Below are 23,672 nucleotides of genomic sequence, written 5' to 3'. Positions count from 1 at the left end.
ATGCAGCTTGCTTGGATTCTCTCTCCCTCTCCCTCGGCCCCAGGCCCTCTCTCAAAAAAAAAGGGGGGGGGGGTAAAATAAAAATTTTATTATTTTAATCTTAAATGTCAATATTAAAATTTTTTAACTTTTGGGGCAGCCCCAGTGGCTCAGTGGTTTAGTACCAACTTTGGCCCAGGGCGTGATCCTGGAGACCTAGGATCAAGTCCCATGTCGGGCTCCCTGTGTGGAGCCTGCTTCTCCCTCTGCCTGTGTCTCTGCCTCTCTTTCTCTCTGTCTCTCATGATAAAATAAATAAAATCTTAAAAAAAAAAAAGTTTAAGTTTTGTTAATGTTGACACTTAATTTTTTTAAGATTTTATTTATTTATTCATGAGAGACACAGAGGGGCAGAGTCATAAGCAGAGGGAGAAGCAGGCTCTATGCAGGGAGCCTTGTGCAGGACTCGATCCCATGACCCTGGGATCATGACCTGAGCCAAGGTGGATGCTCAACCACTGAGCCACCCAGGTACCCCAATGTTGACACTTTAAATACTAATACTAACATTATTTTACCATTTCAATATTATTTTTAAAAATATTTTAACAATTTATTTAACAATTGATATTAAATATTGTTTATTTTTTAAAATGTGACTGAAGGTATCAAAAAGCTATGATAATGAGTTACTAAGCCAAAACTGGAAAAGATGAAAGTCCAGGGAAGTGAGTACAGCTTTTGGCCACTTCTGCCACCCATGGGACATTTGCCTATTTCAGAGAATGCAGGTAAAAAGGGTGAAGGGTGGTTTTGACGAACTCAGAAGGCCAAAAGACAGGGATCTAGGTCCTAGACAAGTGAGGGAGAAGGGAAACTAGTAAGCCCCTACCCCCCTTCCAGCTGAGAAACTGAAGGGCTGCAAGCCAGAACAATAAACTAAAAGTACATAGAGACCGGACCTGGGCTTTGGATCATTTCAAACTCTGAAACTGGATTCACGTAATACTAGATTACAAGTGCCCACAAGCACCAGGTAGAAGCAATATACATCCTCTGTAGAGAAAACAATGTAATCTAAAAATAACTTCTAGGGATCCCTGGGTGGCTCAGCAGTTTGGCGCCTGCCTTTGGCCGGGCGCACGATCCTGGAGTCCCGGGATCGAGCCCCGAGTCCGGCGTCGGGCTCCCAGCATGGAGCCTGCTTCTCCCTCTGTTTGTGTCTCTGTCTCTCTCTCTCTATCATAAATAAATAAATCTTTAAAAATAAAATAAAATAAAATAAGATAAAATAAAAATAACTTCTACTACTAGTTCATTAACATTTTCAGCAGAATAAAAAGTACCAAACACAGGAGACAATACAACATAAATGAAAACCAGCAGAATCAAGAAAACCAAAACAGATCTATATTTTGGAGTTTCAGCCATAGACACATTAGAATGAGTATCCTTATTACATTCAGATACATACAACACAAAGTTGAAAATTTCTTCAAAGAACTGAAAATTATAATAACAAAATCCCCAGAAGTAAAAACAAAATCTGTTAAAAATCAATAAGCAGGGGGAAAAAAAAAAGAAAATCAATGGAGGGGAGGCTGCCTAGGCTCAGTCAGTGAAGTGTCTCACTCTTGATTTCAGCTCAGGTCATCATCTCAGGGTCATGAGATGTAGCCCTGCATCAGGCTCTGTGATGCGCATGGAGCCTGCTTAAGATTCTCTCACTCTCTCTCTCTCTGCACTCACACGCATGCATGCTCTCCCCCTCCCTTTAAAAAAAAAAAAAAGAATCAATGGGTGGGATTTACAATGTTTAAACATGGATGAAAACAAAATTAGAGGGCAACAATAAAATTGGTCTGAAGAAAATATCCTAAGGCCAAGACACAGGGAGAAGAACTAAGGCCAAGCCCAGGACACTCCCAAAGTTCAGAAGATCTGATAAGACCAAGGTAGCTAAAACCAGCAGGACAAAGTACCAGAAATGAAAGTTCTTCACATAGAGAAGAAACACCCACAGAAAGAGATATACAGAGAACATGACCCGAATATTAAGGAAGAGAACATATGAATGAAGAAATTCCCTGAGGTTGGAAAAAGAACCATCCAAAAGAATTTAAGGAAAGAATGTCCAACAGACAAAAGAGCCAGGAACATAGCCTGGTCCAGCTAGTCAGACTGGAAAAACTCGACTCACAGGGCACTGGGTATTTGAATACTCAGAAAAATCTTGCCTCAGTAGTGAGGAATAATTACCCTTTGACCAAATACTGCTCTAGACCCATCTAATAAACCAGAGAGTAGAACTTGAAAGAATCTATTTCCAAGGAACTTAAATGTATTTCAGAACAAACCTGAATAAGATTTAAAGGAAAGCAAAAATATCCAGATTTATGTCAGCAAAAATAGTGGAGTAGGCAGCTCCAAGAGCACATTCCACTAAGGAAATATCAAAAAAATCAAGCAGGAACTGTCAGAACCAACATTGTTAGGACTCTGGACAAGAGAGTAAACCAGTCTGCAGCAACTAAGCGAACAGTAAAAGTAAGAAAAAGGCAACTTAAAAATAGTAGGAAAGCTTCAGAAACCCATGCTCTTCCCTTAACCCATGCCCACCCTAAGTTCAACATAAGTCTTAAAGATAGCACTCACTGAGTTTCCAATGTGGAACTCTAGTTTTCCAATCCATAGGTTCAGAAAATCAAGTACAGACACAGAAGATATAAAACCCACAGTAAACAACTGTTTAAACAAAAATGTAAGAATTCATTGTGGGGTTTATAAAAAAGATAAATGCATGATAATAACTGTATAAAGGCCAAAAAAAAAATAAAGAAATGGAATTATATTGAGGATCTTATACTATATGAGAAGTACTATAATATCGCTTGCTGGTAAACTATGAGAAAAAGATGTAAATTTTAAGTCCTAAGACAATGACTAACACAACAAAATGTGTAGCTAATAATACAACAAATTAGACAAAATGAAATCACAGACATCTCAAAAGAAGGCCATAAAAGAAAAAAAGAGAGAACAAAAAACAAATGGAGCAAATAAAAACAACTATCAGGGCACCTGGCTGGCTCAGTCAGTAGAGAATGTGACTCTTGATCATGGGGTTGTGAGTACAAGCCCCATAATGGGTATAAAGACTATTTTAAAAAATAAAATATTTTTTAAAAATAAAAATAAAAAAATACCAAGACAGTAGATTTAAATCTAATCTTATCATTAATAACATTAAATGTAAATTAACCATCCCAGTTAAAAGATACAAACTGTTGAAGATAAACAAATGGTCAATAAGCACATGAAAAGATGCTCAACATCACTAGTCACTAGAGAAATAAAAATGAAAAGTAAAAACAAAATGAAATACCACTTCATATTCACCATGATGGCTAAAACCAGAAAGACAAACTTTACCTGGTATTAATACAGATGAGAAGTAAAAAATTAGGACACCTACTGCATTACAAACGTAAATGTAAAACGGTACTTCCACTTTGGAAAACAGACTGGTAATTTCTCAAAAGGATAACAGAGTTATTAACACATGACCCAGCAAATAAACTCCCAAGAATAATCCAAAGAATTAAAAAAATTGTAAACAAATATTCATAGCAGTACTACTTGTTCATAGCAATATTGTTCAAAAGAGCCAAATGAAAACAACCCAAATATCCATCAACTGTTGAATGGTTAAGGAAAATATGGTATATCCATACACTGGAATATCATTTGGCAATTAAATGAATTACTCAGACATGTTGCAACACAGACAAATCTAGAAAATAGTATGCTATGTTAAAGAACCCAGTCACAAAAGACTACATACTGTATGATTCTAGTTATATGAAATGTCCAGGATAGGGCAAATGGATAGAAAAAGTTAATAGTTGCCAGGGTAGAAGTGTTCAAGGGATATAGAAAGTGAATGTTAATGATGGTGACAGTACCTCTTTGGGGCTTGATGAAAATGTTCTAAAATTGACTGTGGTAAAAAAAATAAATAAATAAAATAAAATAAAATTGACTGTGGTGATGGCTCACAAGTCTTTGAATATTTTTAAAAACACTAAATTGTATATTTTAAATCATCATTTATATGATATGTAAATAAGGATGTTACATAAAAAATTTAGTAAGAAAAATAATTTTTTAAATTGGCAAAAGATTTTTGAACACAACACATCACCAAATAAAAATGTAAGAATGGCAAATAACCACATGAAGAGCTCAAATTTACTACTCACTAATAAAATGAAAATTAAAAGCCAGAGGTATGATACCACTCTGCACCTATTAGAATGGCAAAAACTAAAAAAAGTGACCATACCAAGTGCTGAAGTGGATGTAAAGCAACTGGAACTCTCATATGCTGCTGATGGGAATATAAAATGTCCTAACTGCTTTAAAAAAGTTTGTCAGCTCCTTATAGAATTAAACATGCACCTATCATTATAAACTAGCCATTTCATGCCTAAGTATTTATCTAAGGACCAAAAAAGACTGTTATTATAAAAAACATAGTTTTTTTTTAAAAAAAACATAGTTTTTTATAAAGTTTTAATAGTTAACAGTAGCTTAATTTGCAGCACCTAGAAACTATAAACAGTCTATACAGATAAATAAACTGCTATATACATACAAAAGCAAAGCAGTGAACAGAAAAAAGGAATAAACTACTGATGCATGTAACAACAAAAATAATCTCTAAATATTTATATTCATGGAAATAAGCAAGACAAAAATAGTGTCTGTACATACTGTATACATACTTGAGTGTCTAGACACACATGCATATATATATACATATACATTCACTTAAATAGAATACCACAAAAATACAAGTTAATCTATAGTAATAGAAAGCAGATGAATAGATACCTGGGACAAGACTGGGGAGAGAAGGGGTGGTATAGATATAATACAAAAGAGTAAGAAGAAGGTTTTAGGAGTAATGGATACATTCACTACCTTTATCATGATGATGATTTCATGGGTATATACGTTAGTGAGAACTTAACAAGCTGTACATTTTACATATATACAGTATACTGAATGCCTATCACATCTGTATAAAGTTGTTTAAAAATTTTTTTAAGGAACAAAAATCTTAAAAAATATCTCAGTCCAAATTTTAACTTATATTAAATGTTAGTCCTTTACACACAACAGCTAAGGCAGAGATTGAGGACAAAGCTGATGAAAAAAATCCATACTACCATATGCTGCCTATACAACACATACTGTTTTAATAAAGACTGTTAAGTGTAAAACAAAGCAAATGGATGGAAAATGATATATGATGCTGACATAAGAATATTAAGGCTGAAGTGACTGTTTTGATGTCATAACACCTAGGAGACAAATATTCCATAGCTTTAAAAAGGGACATTTCCTAATGATAAAGGTATAATTCAGTAAAATATCAACAATTTAAAAAAGTGTCTACACCTAATAATGACACCTGAAAATACATAACAAACATTTGACATTATTAAAGAAACAGACAGATTTTTAACACACCATACTCAGTAACTAACAGATGAAGTAGATTCCCCTCAAAAACTCAGTAGAGACATAAAAGAGGTTGGGGTGCTTGGGTGGCTCAATTGGTTAAGTGTCTGATTCTTGATTTTGGCTCAGATCTTGATCTCAGGGCTGTGTAATCCAGCCCCATGTCGAGCTCCACACTCACTGGGAAGTCTGCTTGAGATCCTCCCTCTCCCTCCTTCTCTGCCCCTCACCTTCCCCAAAATAAATAAATTTTTTTTTAAAGAGTTCAGAGAGGAATCCCTGGGTGGCTCAGTGGTTTAGCGCCTGCCTTCGGCCCAGGGCGTGGTTCTGGAGACCTGGGATCAAGTCCCATTTCGGGCTCCCGGCATGGAGCCTGCTTCTCCCTCTGCCTGTGTCTCTTTGCCTCTCTCTGTGTTTCTTTCATGAATAAATAAAATCTTTAAAAAAAAAAAAAAAAAGAGCTCAGTATGGGCTACCTTGATCTAATTGACATTCACAGAATACTATTTTCAACTGCAGAATATACATTCTTTTTCAAATGCATACAGTACAGTCAACACAAACTATATGCCAAGCCCTAAAATAAGTCTCATTGAATTCTAAAGGACTAAAATCTTCTAGAGTGTAATCAGTGGCCACAACGAAATTAAATTAGCAACCAATAATAACTAGGTATCTAAGAAAATCCCTAATAAATAGAAAATAATATACTTCTAAATAATTTATGAATCAGAGAAAATCACAAAGGAAATTGGAAAACATTTTTAACTGAATGGCAAAAAATATACAACATACGAAATTCTGTGACGTGTTGCAAACAAAAGCAGTACTAGCAAAGGAATTTACATCTTTATATACTTTTATTAGAAAAGAAGATCTAAATTCAAAGACCTAAGCTGCTACTTCCACAAGTTATAAGAGTAAAATATACACAAATTAAAAGGAAGAAAACAGTAAAGATAAAATGAGAAATCTATAAAATAGAAAATAGGCAGGTAATTTTAAAAAGTAATGAAGTTATGTGGTTTCCTTAAAAGCGTAAACAAAGCTGACAGGTTCTATAAATACTGGTCAAGGAAAAAATAAAAAACTGAAAATACAAATCACCAGTATCAACAAAAATGAGGTTATCACTACACACACTATTGATCCAACAAACATTAATGGGATGATAATAATAATAATACTGCAAACAAATTTATTCCAACAAATTTGACAAGTTACATGAAACAGTCAACTTTCTTGACACAAGAATGTAGAATCATCTCTATACCTACTTTTCAAAACTATATTTATCAAATTCCCAGAAAGATTTCACTCTAACATCAGGTTTCACTGATAGATTCTATCAAATATTCAAGTCAAAAATAACACCTTTTACATAACTTTAATCTTTTAAAAACTTCATAGCCCTTTCATAAGAAATCTGACAAAAACATTATAATTTTTAAAGAAATGGAGAATTAAAGTACCTGACAAGAAGAAGATATAAGTCATGAGCTGGAAAAATGAATTTAGTTCCCTAAGAGTTTCACAAGGATCAGAAAGTAAAAGCATCTGTTAATACTCAATTTTATCAACCTAACAGAGAGGAAAGAACAGAATGATAAAAAATAATCCAAGAGAAACCTCTACACATCTATTAAAATGACCAAAATCCAGAACACTGACAACAAATGCTGGGAAGGATGCGAAGGAACAGGAACTCTCATTCAATGCTAATAGGAATGCAAATGGTATATCCACTTGGAAAACACTTTGGTGGTTTCTTACAAAAAGTAAACGTACTCTTACCATATGATCAAGCTTGTGCTTCATATTATTTACTTAACCTAAACGAGCTAAAAACTTATATCCACACAAAACCCTGCAGGTGGATGTTTACAGCAGCTTTATTCATGACAGCCAAAACTCAAAAGCAACCAAGATGTCCTCCTAGAGGAGAACAGATAAAAGTATGGTACAGTACATCCAGACAGACAACAAATCAGCACTAACCATCAATGTGCTACCAAGCTGTAAAAAAGACATGGAGGGAAAAAAAAGACACGGAGGAAACTTTTTTTTTAAGGTTTTATTTATTTGAGCAAGAGAAGACAGTGAGAAAAAGCATGAGGGGAGGGGAGGGGCAGAGGAAGAGGGAGAAGCAGGCTCCCCACAGAGCCAGGAGCCCTCGTGGTTTGATCCCAGGACCCTGAGATCATGATCTGAGCAGAAGGCAGGCGCTCAACCAACTGAGTCACTCAGGGAGCCCCAATATGGAAGAAACTTAAAAGTGTATTTCTAAATGAAAGAAAAAAAATTTTTTAAGATTTTATTTATTCATTCATGACAAACAGAGAAAAAGAGAGGCAGAAACACAGGCAAAGGAAGAAGCAGGCTCCATGCAGGAAGCCCAATGTGGGACTCGATCCTGGGACTCTGGGATCATGCCCTGAGCTAAAGGCAAATGCTCAACCGCTGAGCCACCCAGAGGTCCCTAAATGAAAGAAATTCATCTGTAAAGGCTATATACTGTCTACAGCTACATATAGGACATTCTGGAAAATGCAAAACTATGGAAAAAAAAAAAAAGATCAGTGGTTGCCAGGGATTAACAGGGGAGGACAGATGAATAGGCAGAACACAGAGGATGTTTAGGGCACTGAAAATGATACTCTAAACTGTAAGATATTATAATTATAATACTCTGTGTGATGTTATAGGTCATTATAAATTTGTCTAAACATACAGAATTTACAACACCAAGAGAGAACTCTAAAGTAAATAATAGACTTTAGATAATGTATCATTATAGATTCATCAGTAATAAATGTTCCAATCTGGTAGAAGATGTTGATAATGAGGAGTCTATACATGTGCAGGAACAAAGGATATACAGAAACCTAACTTCTGCTCATATTACTGGGAACCTAAAACTACTCTAAAAAATAAAGTCCATTATTTAAAAAGTAATCCAAAAGAAGGTAAGAATGAAGAGAAAAATAACACAGAAGTAAAACGACAGGGACACCTGGTGGCTCAGCTGTTAAGCAGCTTTCTTGACTCCCGTCATGATCCCAGGGGGGATAGTGTTCTGAATAGGGCTTCCTGCTCTCAGAAAGTCTGCTTCTTCCTCTGCCCCTCCTCTCACTTATTCTCTCTCTCTCTCTCTCTCTCCTCCTTTTTCTCAAACAAATCTTTAAAAAAAATTCATAAAAAGATATAGTCATTCTAAATGTCCATGCACCTAATAACATCATCAAAATACATAAGGCAAAAACTGAGGCTACACAATGACAGTGTGAAATAGTAACATAACTTCCAGTAAAAGAATAAACGTTCAACACATCTGCAAGGATACAGATGATCATAACCCAAATATTAGCTTCAACCTTATAGATATATATAAAACACTACAAGACTACACAATTTTTTAAAGCACATATAGCAAGTTCCTTTAAAAACCACTTCCTAAAAAAATAAAATAAAAATAAAAAAACCACTTCCTAAATAAAATTAAATTAAATTAAAAAATAAAAACCACTTCCTAAGGGATCCCTGAGTGGCTCAGCAGTTTGGCGCCTGCCTTTGGCTCAGGGCGTGATCCTGGAGTCCTGGGATCGAGTCCCACGTCAGCCTTCCCAGCGTAGGGTCTGCTCTGCCTGTGTCTCTGCCTCTCTCTCTCTCTCTCTCTCTCTCTCTCTCTCTCTCTCTCATGAATAAATAAATAAACATTAAAAAACACTTCCTAGCTATATATCAAGTCTCATTTAAGATCCCATACTACTGAAATCAAAGACTGTTTATTCTGATGAGATTAAACTCAAAACTGATAATAGAAAGAAAAATCCTCATGTATTTAGAAATTAAGAAACCAACCTCAATTATCATTGGGCCAAAGTAGTTATCAGAAAGGAACTTATATGACTTCTTTTTTTTTAAGATTTTATTTATTTATTCATGATAGACATAGGGGGAGAAAGAGGCAGGGACACAGGCAGAGGGAGAAACAGGCTCCATGGAGGGAGCCTGACGTGGGACTCGATCCCGGGACTCCAGGATCGCACCCTGGGCCAAAGGCAGGCGCTAAACCGCTGAGCCACCCAGGGATCCCCGAAGTTATAGGACTTCTAATTAAAATAAAAATTATATCTAAGTTATACAATAAATTTCTCCCCAGAAATTTGGAAGCATACAATGGAAAGCCTACAAACTAATGATCTAAATAAATTTCCATCTTAAAATGTAGGAAGAGAGCCAAATAAACCTCCCAAAAAAGTAGAAGGAAGGAAATAAAAATATATTTGGAAATACAAGAAGCAACAAGCCAAATGAGACTAATTTAAGAAAAACAAGATGATCCAAATAACCAAGGTCACTTTATTTTTTTTTAAAGATTTTATTTATTTATTTATTTATTTATTTATTTATTTATTTATTCCCAAGAGACACAGAGAGAGACACAGGAAGAGGGAGAAGCAGGCTCCATGCAGGGAGCCCAATGTGGGACTCGATCCTGGGTCTCCAGGATCACGCCCGGGGCTGAAGGCGGCACTAAACCCCTAAGCCATCCAGGCTGCCCCCAAGGCCACTTTAAACTCTACAGATACTTAACAGATTAGAAAGAAAATGAAGAACTTTTTGCCAATAAATTTTATACTTTAGATGAAATGGGAAAGAAGAAAGAAAGAAAGAAAGAAAGAAAGAAAGAAAGAAAGAAAGAAAGAAAGAAAGAAAGAAAGAAGAAAGAAAGAAAGAAAGAAAGAAAGAAAGAAAGAAAGAAAGAAAGAAAGGAAGAGAGAGAGAGAGAGAGAGAGAGAGAGAGAGAGAGAGAGAGAGATTCCCCAACACTACAACTATAATCACAGGGGCACCTGGGTCTGACTGTCTACCTTTGACTCAGATTGTGATCCCGGGGTCCTGGTATCAAGTCCTGCATCAGGCTCCCTTTGGGGAGCCTGCTTTTCCCTCTGTCTATGTCTCCTCTCCACCTGTGTCTCTCATGAATGAATTAAATGTTTAAATAAATAAATTGAAATGAAATAAACCTAATCACAATAAAAATGGAAATTTTAAATAGTCCTTTAATTACTAAAGACAACAAATGCATAATTATAATCTTTAAATAACTCCAGACAGACACCTGTTTTATCAGAGAATCCTACCAACACTTAAAGATAAAATAATGCCAACCTTCCACAAATGCTTCTAGAAAACAGAAAAGGAATACTTTCAAACTTATTATGACATCTGCATAACATTGAAAGCAAAATATGACAAGGCTATAGTAAGAAGGGAAAATTATAGCCTAATCTTTCTCATAAACATAGATGCCAAAATGCTAAAGAAAATAGCCATACATAACTGAATTCCACAGTAACAATCTGGGTTCACTCTGGGAAAACAAGGTAGATTTAATATTCAAAAGCGAATCAGTTTAATTCCTAACACAAAAAGAGAGAACAAAAAAAAAAAAAGAGAGAGAGAACAACTATATGACTATCTCAACAGAGGCTGAAAGGCAACTCCATTACTGACTTGGGGGGGGGAGGGGGCGGGACACAAACTCCTGTCAAGAAAGGAATAAAATGTAATTTCCTTAATCTGTGTAAGTATAGTTACCCAAGAAACAAATAAAAAACCAAAACTATAGCTATCTACATAATTAAAGGTAAAATGTTCAACACAATCCCTCTCAAGCAGGGAAGAAATAATGGCTTGCTATCACCACTTCTATTTAGTGTTGTGCTGTAAGACTCAGTGAACGTAGGTAAGGCAAAAATTTTAAAACGGGGAGGAGATACAGATTTCTTTTTATTGTGAATTTTTTAAAAAGATTTATTTATTTATTTATTCATGAGAGAGAGAGAGGCAGAGACACAGGAGGAGGGAGAAGCAGGCTCCATGCCAGGAGCCCAACGTGGGTCTCATCCCCAGGACTCCAGGATCGCGCCCTGGGCTGAAAGCAGGCGCCAACTGCTGAGCCACCCAGGGATCCCCTAACTGTGAATTTTTTTAAAAAGCACATAAGAGGGCAGCCCCGGTGGCGCATCGGTGTAGCACCGCCTGAAGCCAGGGGTGTGATCCTGGAGATCTCGGATCCAGTCCCACGTCGGGCTCCCTGCATGGAGCCTGCTTCTCCCTCTGCCTGTGTCTCTGCCTCTCTCTCTCTGTCTCTATGAATAAATAAATATTCTTAAAAAAATAAAAAATAAATAAATTTTTAAAAGCACATAAGGTAAAATCCACTACCTTAACCATTTAAATGTACAGTTCACATTGTTGTGAAAGAGAACTCCAGAACTTTCTTCATCTTGCAATCTGAAACTATATATCCAACAAACAACCACTCCCTTTTACCCCATCATCCCAGTCCCTGTAATCACCACTACACTTTCTCTATGAATCTGACCACTCTAATTATCTCCTTTGAATGGAATCATATAGTATCTGCCCTTTTGTGACTGGCTTATTTCACTGTAATGTCCTCAAGATTCAACCTTGTGGCATACTGCAAGATTTCCTTCCTAAGACTGAACATATTCCATTATATGTATAAACAACATTTGTCCATTCATCCACTGATTAAGACATTTGGTTTGCTTACACTTCTTGGCCAGTGTGAATAGTGCTGCTGTAAACATGAGTGTACAAATATCTTTTGGAGATCCTGCTTTCAATTCTTTGGGATACATACCTGGAAGTGGAATTGCTGGAATATATGTTTGGTTGTTTTTAATTTTTTGAGGAATCTCCATACTGCTTTCCAGAGCAGCTACACCATTTTCAATCCCACCAGTATACAAGGGTTCCACTTATCTTCTGGGGTGGTTTTTGTTTATTGGGGTGGGGGGTGTTGATAATAGCCCTTGGTTTTGATTTGCATTTCTATGATTAGTGATATTAAGCATCTTTTCATGTGCCTATTGGTCATCTGTATATCATCTTTGAAGCAATGTTTATTCGTGTTCTTTCCCCATTTTTAAATCAGGTTATTTATTATTTTTGTTGTTGAATACTAAGAGTTATTTATATATTATCTCCCATTCTACTGCCTTTTCAATCTGTTGATTGGGTTCTCTGATGCACAAAAGTTTGTAAGTTTGTGTGGTCCCACTTTGTCTCTTTTTTCTTTTTCTATTTTTATCTTTTTTTTCTTTTTTGATTCATGTATTTGGTGTCATATCCCAGAAATTCTTCTCAAGTCCAACTTTTCCCATATGTTTTCCTCTAGAAATTTCATAATTTTGAGTCTTTGTACCTAAATCATTGATCTACTATGAGTTAATATTTGTATATAGTGTAAGATAAGGGCCTAAATTCATTCTTTGGCATGCTGATATCCCATTTTGTCAATATCATTTGTTGAAGAGACTGTCCTTTCCTCATTGAGTAGTCTTGGCACTCTTATCAAGGATCATCTGACCAATATACAGAAGAGTTTATTTCTGGGTTCTCTATCCTACACCAATGGTCTATTTGTCATGCCAGTATCACACTGTCTTGATTACTGTGGTTGTGTATGTTTTGAAATCCAGAAGTATGAGTCTGGAGTATGCTCTTCATTTTCAAAATTGTTTTAGCTATTTGGGGACCTTCGAGATTCCCTATGAATTTTAAGATGAATTTTTGCATTTGCACAAAAAAAGCTGTCAGGATTTTGATAGGGATTGTGTTCAATATGTAGGTCACTTTAAGTACTACAGACACATAACAGCTTTCCATTTAATTATGCTTTCTTTCATTTATCTCAGCAATGTTTTATAATTTTCACTGTATCTTTCTCTCCTTGATTAGGTTTATTATTCCTCAGTGTTTTATTTTTTTTATACTTTATAAAAGGAATTCATTAACTTCTGAATTTCCTCTTCTAATTATGCATTGTCACTATATAAACACAACTAATTTTGGGGGTGCCTAGCTGACTCAGTCAGTGGAGTGTGCAACTCTTGATCCCAGGGCCGTGGGTTTGAGCCCCATTTTCGATGTAGGGATTACTTAAAGATAAAACCTTTAAAATTATACATTTAAAATAAATAAAAACTCAAAGCCAATTTTACCTCTTCTTTTTCAGACTGGGTGTTTTCGATTTCCTTTTCTTCCCTAAGTACCCTACCTAAGAGTCCAATAATATGTTGAATAGTCATGAAAAGAGCAAGCATTCTTGCCTTATTCCTTGTATTACAAGAAACATTTTGTCTTTTAATGCCTGAGTATGATATTAGCTATGGGTTTTTCATATATAGCCTCTGTATGTATGTTAAGGTACTTTCCATCCATCCAAGTTTGATGGGTTCATTTACCATGAAAAGGTATTGAATTTCACCAACTGTTTTTTCTGCATCAATGGAAACAACATGATCACGTGGGTTTTCTCCTTCATTCTGTTAATATGGTGTAGTACACATTGATTGACTTTCCTATGCTGAACTATTCTTGCATTCCAGGAATAAACAAAGTGTATATGATCCTTTTAATGTGCTACTGAATTCAGTTTCACAGTATTTTGCTGAGGACTTTTACATCTTTTACATCTGTATTTATCAGGGATACTGGTGTGTAGTTTTCTGCTTGTAATGTCTTTGTCTGGTTTTTGTTCTCAGAATAATGCTGGCCTTGTAAAATGAGCTTCAATGACCTCCTCTTCAATTTTTTGGAAGAGTTTCCAGAGAATCAATTCTCTGATGAAGCCATCTGGTTCTAGACTTTTCTGTGTTGGGTTTTTAAATACTAATTCAATCTCCTTACTGGTTGTTGTTCAGATTTTTATTTCTTCGTGACTCAGTCTTGGTAGGTTGTGTATTTCTAGGACTCCATCCATTCTTCTAGGCTATTCAATTGTTATCAAATTATAAAATTCTCTAATAATTCTTTTTATTTCTGTGGCATCAACTGTAATATCCCACTTTTTCATTTCTAATTTTAATCATTTGTATAGTCTCTTTTTCCTTAATTTAGCTAAGAGTGTGGAATCTGAAGATATAAAACAAATAAACAACCAAAAAAAGCAGAATCAGACCTATAAATACAGAGAACAGACAGATGTCAGAGGGAAAGGAGGTGGGGGAATGGGCAAATGGGTGAAGGGGAATGGGCAATACAGGCTTCCAGTTATGGAATGAATAAATCACAGAATAAAGAGTACAGCATAGGGAATATGGTGAGTTATATGGTGACAGAGGGTAACTAACACCTGCAGTAGGCACAATATAACTTACACAGAAGTTGAATCACTAAGTTGTACACCTGAAATTAATGTAATACTGTGTATCAACTATTCTCAAATAATAAAATAAATGACACCTATGCCATAAAAAAAATCTAGCTAACAACTAATTTTTCCTTTTTTTCCCAAAAAAACACCTTTAATCACACTGATTTTTCTGTTGACTTTCTATTCTCTATTTATTTCCTTCTTTCAGTTTGTTTTGTGTTTGTTCTTTTTTATCTCATGTTTTAAGGAGTTAAATTAAATTGTTGATTTGAGATTTTTATGTCATATCCAAGAAGAAGGTAAAGGGGCATAAGGTACAAAAAGGGAACAAATGTTGTAAGATTAATTATGGAGGAGAGCCTGGATGGCACAGTAAGTTGGGTGTCCAACCCTTTGTTTTGGCTTGCGTCATGATCTCAAGGTCATGAAATCAAGCCCCACATCAGCCTTCCTGCTCAGCACAGAATCTGCTTCAGATTCTCTCTCCCTCTACCTTTGCCCCTCCCCATTACACTCTAAATAAATCTTGAAAAAAAAAAAAAGATTCATTGTGGAGGGTTTAGCAGGGTCACTTAGTTCTGTAAAGAATTTGGACTGGTAAATCTGCCTTTAACTGAAATAAGGCAGGGTAACTAAATGGAATGAGAAAGTAGAGTGAAAGACGTAGTGACTTTTTAACTGATATACAGTTGACACATAATGTTACATTAGTTTTAGGTGTACAACATAATGATTCCACAACTCTGTACTAAATGTCCAAGTTTATGTACCTATCACACAAGCAGATGATGTGACAAGCAACTAGATATTTATGAATCCAGTGTTCAAGAGAAAAGAAAAGGTTGGAGATTTTAGTTTGGGTGCTATCAATGTATACACCATAGGTTATTCAAAGCCATAATACTCAATTAAGTTCATTCTGGAAGTAAGTATAGAAGGCCTATACCCTGAAATACTCTAATATCTAGAGGTCAGTGTCTGCAAGAGGAGAGTCCGGAAAAATAAAAGGGGCAATCAATAAGGTCGAAGGACAAGGTCTCAGTAACAAAATGAAGTAAGCACTCAAGAATGAATGATCAAAATTGTCAAATGTTGGTAAAGATCAACTAACATGGGACTTGAGAACTGGTTCAGCCACATGGAGATCATGGATTACTAAGAACAGGCCTTGGTGGCATGGTAGGGAAAAGCCTAACTGGAGTAAACTCAAAAATGAAAGAAAAAAGAAATGAAGTAGAAGAAACTGTCATTTATATACATTATCATTGTATAAAAATGGAGTAACTCAAAAATGAAAGAGATGAAAAGGAAATGAAGTAAAAGAAACTCATTTTACACATTATCATTGTATAAAACATACAGAATGCCAATTTCAACAATTTGTATAGAACACAACTAGTTCTTTTATGTTTTTCTTTTATTTTATTTTTAACTCTAAATATAGAGCTTACTATGCACAGGCCTTGTTCTCCACACTTCGCATAACTTATTTAGCTCTCATAACCCAATAGAGTACATAATATTAAACACACCTTACAGATTTGGAGAAAATTGGACCATAAAGAAATGAATACAATTCTAAAATTTATATATAAGAATGATGTTCCAAAACTACTCAAGTTCCATCTGAAGAAAACAAAGGGGCTCATACCCTCCCACACTTGAAAGCTTATCATAGAGTTGACTTTCAACAGAGCAGCCACAATGATCATGTTAAACAACTTGCTTTAATCAAGTCATCCCTCAGCTCAAACCACCCTAATGGTTTAGCAACTTGTCCTATGTAACACCAAGTTACTAGAGTGATTTTGCAAACCCTACAGGACCTATGTCCACCCCATCCTCCAATTCATTAATCTCAGGTCTTCTCAAATGTCATCTCTTCAGTGGAATCTTCCCCACTTTACCTAAAATTTCAAAAGCACATTTCAGATTTCGCTCTGCATCCTCTTCTTTATCTTTCTCCATAATACATGACATACTATACATTTTATTTACCTATTTCATTTATTATCCAATTTCCCTCTCCAAAATGTAAGTAAACCCTGAAAGGGCATGGATTTTTGGTCTGTTTTGTTCAAAGCTACCTAGAAAATTGCCTGTAGCACATAGGAGACAACACAATAAATATACTGTTGAAAGAATGTCAATTTTCCCTGTTAATCTATAAATTTAAGAAAAGCATCATAAAAATACCAAAGGGATTTGTAAAAATTAAATAGCCTGATAATATCAGTGATAGCTTATGGATTTTTTGTACTTCTTTTTTTTTTTTTTTTTTAATTTATGACAGGCACACAGTGAGAGAGAGAGAGAGGCAGAGACACAGGCAGAGGGAGAAGCAGGCTCCATGCACCAGGAGCCCGACGTGGGATTCGATCCCGGGTCTCCAGGATCGCGCCCTGGACCAAAGGCAGGCGCTAAACTGCTGCGCCACCCAGGGATCCCGGATTTTTTGTACTTCTTGATGTGACAAGATGAGAAGTAGACTTACCTTCCGTGATACTTTTTCCCAAAATCTATCAACCCAAGCTAATTATGAGAAAACAGGAGACAAACCCAAACAGGGGGGTGTGGTGGGGGGCACTGAAACAGGTACCTGGCCAGTATTCCCCAAGACTGCTATGGTAATGAAAAACAAGAGAAGACTGAGAAACTCTTACAGAGGAGACATGAAGACATGGCAAATAAATGCAAAAGAACATTAAGGGGGAAAATGGTTTTAAGAAAGGAAATCCACATACACACACACAAAACACAAAAAATGAAAACTAACCATCTAGTAGGGGAAAAGTTCAGCAATTCATACCACAAAGGACTGATTTCCCTAATATATCAAAAACTCCTACTTAATCTAAAAATATACCTCAAGGAATTTACCAAGAGAAAACTGAGGTAAGAATATGAACAAATACCTTCTGCCCCTGGACGCCGCCGAGTAAGCATCGTTAAAGTCTCCCCTCCCACCGCCGTCAAGTCTAAGTCAGAGTCTCCCAAAGAGCCCGAGCAGCTGCGGAAGCTCTTCATCGGAGGTTTGAGCTTCGAAACGACCGATGAGAGTCTGAGGAGCCATTTTGAGCAATGGGGGACGCTTACGGACTGTGTGGTAATGAGAGACCCCAACACCAAGTGCTCCAGAGGCTTTGGGTTCGTCACGTACACCACCGTGGAGGAGGTGGACGCGGCTATGAACGCTGGGCCGCACAAGGTGGACGGAAGAGCCGTGGAACCAAAGAGGGCTGTCTCCCGAGAGGATTCTCAAAGACCCGGTGCCCACTGAACTGTGAAAAAGATTTTTGTCGGTGGCATTAAAGAAGACACTGAAGAACATCATCTAAGAGATTATTTTGAACAGTATGGGAAAATTGAAGTGATTAAGATCATGACTGACTGAGGCAGTGGCAAAAAGAGAGGTTTTGCTTTTGTGACCTTTGACGACCACGACTCTGTAGACAAGATTGTCATTCAAAAATCCCATACTGTGAATGGCCACAACTGTGAAGTAAGGAAAGCCCTATCGAAGCAAGAGATGGCTAGTGCTTCATCCAGCCAAAGAGGCAGAAGTGGTTCTGGAAACTTTGGTGGTGGTCGTGGAGGTTTTGGTGGGAATGACAACTTTGGTCGGGGAGGGAACTTCAGTGGTCGAGGTGGCTTCGGTGGCAGTCGAGGTGGTGGTGGATACGGTGGCAGTGGGGATGGCTATAACGGATTTGGTAATGACGGTGGTTATGGAGGAGGCGGCCCTGGTTACTCTGGAGGAAGCAGAGGCTATGGAAGTGGTGGACAGGGTTATGGAAACCAGGGCAGTGGCTATGGCGGGAGTGGCAGCTATGACAGCTATAACAACGGAGGAGGCGGAGGCGGCTATGGCGGTGGTAGTGGAAGCAACTTTGGAGGTGGCGGAAGCTATAATGATTTTGGCAATTACAACAATCAATCCTCAAATTTTGGACCCATGAAAGGAGGAAATTTTGGAGGCAGAAGCTCTAGCCCCTATGGTGGTGGAGGCCAATACTTTGCCAAACCATGAAACCAAGGTGGCTATGGCGGTTCCAGCAGCAGCAGCAGCTATGGCAGTGGCAGAAGGTTTTAATTACTGCCAGGAAACAAAGCTTAGCAGGAGAGGAGAGCCAGAGAAGTGACAGGGAAGCTACAGGTTACAACAGATTTGTGAACTCAGCCAAGCACAGTGGTGGCAGGGCCTAGCTGCTACAAAGAAGACATGTTTTAGACAATACTCATGTGTATGGGCAAAAAACTCGAGGACTGTATTTTTGACTAATTGTATAACAGGTTATTTTAGTTTCTGTTCTGTGGAAAGTGTAAAGCATTCCAACAAAGGGTTTTAATGTAGTTTTTTTTTTTTGCATCCATGCTGTTGATTGCTAAATGTAATAGTCTGATCATGACGCTGAATAAATGTGTCTTTAAAAAAAAAAAAAAAAAGAATATGAACAAATACTTCACATAGGGGCGCCTGGGTGGCTCAGTTGATTAAGCATCTGTCTTCAGCTCAGATCATGATCCCAAGGTCATGGGATCGAGTCCCATGTGGGGCTCCCTACTTAGCAAGGAATCTGCTTCTCCCTCTCCTCCCCACTCATGCTCTCTCTCTCAAATAAATAAATAAATCTTTAAAAAAAAAAATACTTCACATAAAGAAAATAAAACTAGCTTTAAAGCATATTTTTCATATGAGAAGAAAGTTGATATTGATAAACTTCTCTCACAATAACAGAAATACAAATTAAAGCTACAATGATATAGTTTTCATCTACCAGATTGGCAAATATAAAAAGATCCTTAATAATGATGGTTAGAAAGCATTAAGAGTGGGACTCAGAATCTCGCCTTCAGGCTCTAGGGGAGAATATAGTTTAACTTCTTACAATACCAACCCTGAAGATTAGATCACAGTACTGCCATATACTAATAATTTATTTGAGAGTGTGCTTTATTTTAAGCCTGTTGTACTTGGTTGTCAGGAGTCTATACTGTATGACGTACATAATTTAGAGTCCACAGCTACATTAAAATAGGATAGCTAGGCACTTACAAAGACAGAGCGGGTATGACTAGTAGGCATTTTTAAGCTGAGGGTAACTAAATCTGGTGGCTTCCCCACACTTGCATTCACATTAGCTTCTTGTCAACCTTACAGCCAAAACAATGAAGACATTAAGACTAGCATCAGGGCAGCATGGGTGGTTCAGTGGTTTAGTGCCACTTTCAGCCCAGGGTGTGATCCTGGAGACCCAGGATCAAGTCCCACATCAGCCTCCCTGCACAGAGCCTGCTTCTCCCTCTGCCTGTGTCTCTGCCCTTCTTTCTCTCTGTCTCTCATGAATAAATAAATAAAATCTTTAAAAAAAAAAAAAAAAAGACTTGCATCAAACTTTGGAAGTCTCTCTACTACTACAACTGTATATACTTTTCTTTTACTAACTGCATTTTGTGTTGGATAAACCAGTTGTGACTTGTCAGTTTGATGAATAATACAAAACTGAAACCCACTCAGATGGTTATGTAATTGCTGACGTATGATAAAAGCAGTTTCTTCTCATGTATTGTGAATGAAGTGTGAATTACTACAATCTCAACAGAGAAAGATTTGGCAAAAGCCACTGAAATTACAGATGTTCATACCCTCTGATCCAGCAATTCTACTTGTAGGAATTGTCACTGTAATAATGTTGAAAAAAAAAATGGGAGTGGGGGTGTGCCTGGGTAATTCAGTTAAGTGTCCGACTCTAGATTTCAGCTCAGGTCATGATCTCAGGGTCATGAGATCTGAGCCCCGAGTCAGGCTCCCCACTGGGCTCCCTCTCTCCCCTCCCATGTGTGCACACTCTCTTTAAAAAAAGGGGGGGGGGGCCACAGACAGAACAGAGAAACCCAACTTGAGAAGAAAAGGATGAAGCCCTTGATACCCTTCAAAAGCAGAAAAGAAGCTCCCTAGCAAATGACACATATGCCTCGGGAGCAAATCTGCTCTGGAAATACAAGGCACACCCTCTGGATTCATGAAATAAATGGAAGATGCAGGTCATAATGGGAACCATGATCTCTCTGCTTTATACCTGGTGTATTCCCAGAGCTTCCATTTCCATGTGGCACGTCCTTGTTTGTTTTGGGTATCGCACTTCCCAGCTTATTATTGTCAGAGATTCCCAAAAGGAGCCGATGTGGCAAAGGATAAAGAGATGACAATACACTGGTTTAGACAAGCCTCCAAGCAGGACCATCCCTGCGCTTTCTTTAACCTTGCAGTGGGAAAACTGAAAAACATAACTGGGTCCACTGAAGTAGGCCTTTTGTTTCAGGAACCCAGTATCACCCTAAACACAAGATGAAGAAGGCGGGTAGCACAATTCCTGTCAAAACTAGCCAGATCCGGGTAGCCCTGGTGGCGCAGCGGTTTAGCGCCGCCTGCAGCCCGGGATGTGATCCTGGAGACCAGGGATCGAGTCCTGCATCGGGCTTCCTGCGTGGAGCCTGCTTCTCCGCCTCTCTCTCGCTCTCTCTGAATGAATAAATAAATAAATAAATCTAAAAAAAAAAACAAAAACAAAAACAGGGATCCCTGGGTGGCGCAGCAGTTTAGCGCCTGCCTTTGGCCCAGGGCGCGATCCTGGAGACCTGAGATCGAATCCCACGTCGGGCTCCCGGTGCATGGAGCCTGCTTCTCCCTCTGCCTATGTCTCTGCCTCTCTCTCTCTCTCTGTGACTATCATAAATAAATAAAAATTAAAAAAAAAAAGAAAAAAAAAACCAGCCAGATCCTGCATTTCCCTATAAAACCTCCCAGCCCCTTCATTCAGGAGGGCTTGCAGTTTGTGAAGGCCATAGCCTGTTGCAGCCTCCTTTGTCCAGAAAAGCAATAAAGCTATTGTTCCTCTTTATCCCACCTCCTTCTCAAAAGACAGTAACTAAATTTCCATCAATAATAGACTTGTGAAATAAATTATAGTTCATTCAAACATTTAAATATCATGAAAATGTACATGAGATAAAAAGAGCTCTTCATTACTTATGCCCATGATCTCCAATACATATTATTAAATAATAAAGCAATTCATAAAGCATTATACCTTATATTTGCATAAAAGAGTATTTATGAAAAAAAAAAAAAGAGTATTTATGCATGCAGAAAATAACGGTGGACAGGTATCAAAAATGTGGTAGCCTCCCAGAAAGGAAACTACATGGCGAAGATGCAGGAAAGAGCTAAAAGCTGGTACTATAAATAATTCCTACAGATATACACAGTATTTGTCTACCTCACTATCATCTTAAACTCAACACATTACAAGTACCTCTCAACATTCTTTTTTTTTTTTTATAATTTTTATTTATTTATGATAGTCACACAGAGAGAGAGAGAGAGAGAGGCAGAGACATAGGCAGAGGGAGAAGCAGGCTCCATGCACCAGGAGCCTGATGTGGGATTCGATCCTGGGTCTCCGGGATCGTGCCCTGGGCCAAAGGCAAGCGCCAAACCACTGCGCCACCCAGGGATCCCTTTTTTTTTTTTTTTTAATAATTTTTATTTATTTATGATAGTCACACAGAGAGAGAGAGAGACCTCTCAACATTCTTAACTCCCAAAACAACTCTGCATCCAACATCCTCTAACTCCAGTTAGGACCAGATACAGTCTACTGTCCACACAGAAATCTGAGCAACTTTTCTCCATCATCTCAGCCTACATCCATTAAGTCATAGGACAGGACACTACTGTAGGTAGCTAAGATTTAAGCATGTTCAGTAATCATCTTATCTTCTTGCTAGAAGAAAAGACAATCAATTACTGGTTCTAGTTACTCCAAGAAGCTAGCTGTTTGATTTTTCCCTTTAAGTCTTGAGTTTTGTCATACCCCTCCATATATATATATATATATTTTTTATGATAGTCACAGAGAGAGAGAGAGAGACAGAGACAGAGACACAGGCAGAGGGAGAAGCAGGCTCCATGCACCGGGAGCCCGACGTGGGATTCGATCCTGGGTCTCCAGGATTGCGCCCTGGGCCAAAGGCAGTCGCTAAACCGCTGCGCCACCCAGGGATCCCCCCTCCATATATTATTTTTGCTTATCTACTTTGCTTAACAGATCTACTTCTGTTACTGACAACCAAATAATAGCATCAATAGATAATGAACCAAATGTCTTCATTTTGATAAATGGTAAATAAAAGTTAAGAATAAAGCATATGGGGGTGCCTGGGTGGCTCAGTCGGTTAAGTGTCTGCCTTCAGCTCAGATCATGATCCCAGGGTCCTCGTATGGAGCTCCACATCAGGCTCCCTACTCAGTGGAGAGCCTGCTTCTCCCTCTCCCACTCCCTTTGTCATTCCCCCTGCTTGTGCTCTCTCTCAACTCTAGGTCTCTCACTAATATACAAATTAAATTAAATAAATAAAATATTTTTAAGGAATAAAAAATAAAACATATGGAAAGTAACTATAAATGATAAGTAACTGTAAGTGGTAAGTAACTATAGAATCCCTGTTCTATTACAGAAACACTGAAACAGAGTAGAAAATACCAGAATCAACCATGTCAGAACTATGAAAAAGAATCAAAAGATCACAGCAACCCCAAAAAATTAACTTTACACCTAAAGAGAACTAGAAAAACAGAAAAAGCATATAGTAGAAGAAATGATATTTAAAACCATAAAGATTCCACAAAGAAACTATTATAATAAATGAATTCAATAAAGTCACAATATACAGAATTAACATAAAAAATCAGTTGCCTCTCTATATACTTTAACTATAAGAGAAATTAATAAAATCACATTTATAACTACATCAAAAAAATGAAATACCTAGGAACAGGGATACCTGAGTGGCTCAGTGGCTGAGCGTTGGCCTTCAGCTCAGGGCGTGATCCCGGATCCAGGAATGGAGTCCCAAATTGGGCTCCCTGCAGGGAACCTGCTTCTCCCTCTGCCTACATCTCTGC

General features: G+C 37.5%; 1 protein-coding gene and 1 pseudogene across 12 annotated transcripts in view; one reads left to right on the top strand and one right to left on the bottom strand.

Moving 5' to 3' along the window:
- The window catches only part of MLLT10 (MLLT10 histone lysine methyltransferase DOT1L cofactor), a 259,317-nt gene that overhangs the window by 151,079 nt on the left and 84,566 nt on the right, over positions 1–23,672 (bottom strand). The gene's annotated exons all lie outside the window — the stretch shown is intronic.
- On the top strand, positions 17,799–18,797 carry LOC121496614 (annotated as a pseudogene).

Source organism: Vulpes lagopus, chromosome 8, assembly GCF_018345385.1.
Source record: "Vulpes lagopus strain Blue_001 chromosome 8, ASM1834538v1, whole genome shotgun sequence".
NCBI lineage: Eukaryota > Metazoa > Chordata > Mammalia > Carnivora > Canidae > Vulpes > Vulpes lagopus.
This window is presented reverse-complemented; position numbering and strand designations above follow the sequence as displayed.